General features: G+C 35.7%; 1 non-coding gene across 1 annotated transcript; it reads right to left on the reverse strand.

Moving 5' to 3' along the window:
- Window positions 1-213: 213 nt before the first annotated feature.
- Window positions 214-320, reverse strand: LOC131176117 (small nucleolar RNA R71). The gene has a single exon (XR_009146245.1). It is a non-coding gene; the product is annotated as a small nucleolar RNA R71 (small nucleolar RNA).
- Between the last annotated feature and the right edge of the window lie 2451 nt (window positions 321-2771).

A 2771-nucleotide genomic window follows, 5' to 3' on the forward strand; every position in this document is an offset into this window, starting at 1 on the left:
TAATCTAGGGTTCTAAAATTAATCTGATTAATTTTAAAATCTTAAATGGCAAATACAGATCAAAAAACATATTAAAAGAGTTTTAATATGTTGTTTACCATTGAAATCAAATAGATAAAAATAAATCTTGCATGATGCATGTGACCCTAGGTGAAAATTTTTGAATTCAATGGTATAAACTTGTGTTTTTCACGCTTCCGTTCTTTCACTGCTAACATAAGAAAAGAAATTTGTGGCATCCGACAGTACAGTGGAGAGAGTTTGTATGAGTATTGGGAGCGATTTAAGAAGCTGTGTGCAAGTTGTCTCCATCATCAAATAAGTGAGCAGTTTTTAATTCAGTATTTCTATGAGGGACTTCTACCAATGGACCACAGTATGGTAGATGCTGCTAGTTGAGGAGCTTTGGTTGACAAGACACCAGAAGAGGCAAGGAGGCTGATTGCTAACATGGCAGCAAACTCTCAGCAGTTTGGAATGAGAATGGATCACACACCTAAGAAGGTTAATGAGGTAAGTACATCTAACATTAAGAAATAGATTTCTGATTTAACTTCTTTGGTGAGGCAATTGTTGTAGGGAACATGCAAATAGTTAAGGTATGTAGAATTTGTTTCTGTTTGGGTCATGCTACTGACATGTCTCCCGCATTACAAGAGGATGAATTAATGCAACATGCTAATGCAGTAGGAAATTATGGATAACCACAACGCAGGTATGACCACTTTTCTAATACTTATAATCCGGGATGGCGAGATCATCCCAATTTGAGTTATGGGAATCAACCAGTACAAAATCGATATCAGTAGCAGAGACCACAAGTGAATCAACCACCTTCGCCTCCCTCAAATCAAGGTAAGCCACTCGATGAAATTGTTAAGGCTTTGGCTAGCAATACACAACAGTTTCAACAGCAAACCTGAAATAGCAATCAAAACATAGAGAGGCAGATTGGTCAGTTAGCTTCATCCGTGAGTAAGCTTGAAGCTCGAGGTTCTAGAAAGCTTCCATCACAAACAGTTATGAATCCTAGAGAAAATGCAAGTGCTATAGTGTTGCGGAGTGGGAAAGAAGTTGATAATCGGACTCCACATGAGTCAATGAAAAAGAAGAAGCAAGGAGCAAAAGAGTCTGAAGTTCCTGAATTTGAGGTAAATATTGAACTTGAACTGAATAAGGCTAATAATTCTGTTCTCCCTCTATGCCCTAGAAGGTTAGCCAAGACTAAGAGGGAAGAACAAAAGAAAGAGATTTTAGAGACTTTTAGAAAGGTAGAGGTTAATATACTTTTACTTGATGCGATCAAACAAGTCCCCAAGTATGCTAAATTCCTTAAGAAATTATGCACTACAAGGCGCAAGTTGAGGAATAATGAGAATATCAGTGTTGGGGAAAATGTGCCAGCATTAATTCAGCGGAAATTACCCCCTGAGTGTAAAGATCTAGGTTCGTTTTCTATTCCCTGCAAAATAGGTGATTCTATATTTGAACGTGTAATGGCAGATTTAGGAGCATCTATTAATGTTATGTCATATTCAGTTTTTCAAACTTTAAATTTGGGTCCATTGAAAGAAACCAGTGTCATTATTTAGTTAGATGATTGTTATAATGCTTACCCATTAGGAGTAGTTGAGGATATTTTGGTGCAGGTTAGAGAGTTGATTTTTCCTGCATATTTCTACATTTTGGATATGGAGGATAGTGCTCCCACATCAAACTCAGCTTTGATTTTGTTTGGAAGACCTTTCCTAAAAACTGCCAGGACAAAAATTGATGTGGATGATGGTACCTTAACTATGGAGTTTGATGGAGAGACTGTCAAATTTAATATCTTTTATGTCATGACGTATCCTGCTGATGATCATTCTATCTTTTCTATTGATGTTGTTGATACATTTATGCAGGATGTTTTTGAGTTAAGCATGGAGGATGAGCTAGAAATGGTGATTAGTAAAGGAATTCAGGAAGTTAGTATCAATCATCCATTAAGTGTAGAGGTTCAAGACATAGTAATGGCTTTGTTGTCATTAGATTCTGTTCCAAGAAGGTATGGAGTATCAAAGATTGACTTACCTGTATCTCATACAAAATTTACCTTCTGTTGTGTAGGTGCAAGGTCATAGACTCAAGCCATTTTATGAGGGGTTTTAGGAGCATTCATTGGAGGAGCTTAAATTGAGTAACCCAATTTATTCAGATTAAGGAGCTTTGCCATGTCGAGCTAACGACGTTAAACAAAGGCGCTACTTGGGAGGCAACCCATGGGTGGCTTATTAGCCGCAATCAGATTTGTTTTCTTTCCCTTATCTTATTTTATTTTCTAGCATTTTTTTTCTTTTCTTTTGCATTTGGGCTTTACATTGGGGACAACGTAAGTTTTAAGTGTGGGGGAAAGGTTTTTCATATTTTCAATGGTTTACAGAGTTCTTATGCTATGAAAAAAATTGATGAAGTTTGAGAGATGCATAACATGATTGAATCAATGAACTTGCATATTCAGGCTTGTAATTAACTTGATTTTTTATTTTGATTAGTTGATAAGCTAAAATTGGTGGACGATGAAACATTTCTTGTGTGACTTTTTTTTTTTAGCCTTTATTTAAATTGACTTCTTATATGTCAATATTAATTTTTTTGTGAGTGTTATTCATTCATGATTTGTTACTCTAGAACTTGCTTTTAATCCAATTGAGGTCACATGATTATATGCACATGTAAAAATGATAAAGGCAAATTAGGATTTAACCATTTTTACCTTAAAAAGTCAACCT

This window comes from Hevea brasiliensis, chromosome 18 (assembly GCF_030052815.1).
Source record: "Hevea brasiliensis isolate MT/VB/25A 57/8 chromosome 18, ASM3005281v1, whole genome shotgun sequence".
Classification (NCBI taxonomy): Eukaryota; Viridiplantae; Streptophyta; class Magnoliopsida; order Malpighiales; family Euphorbiaceae; genus Hevea; species Hevea brasiliensis.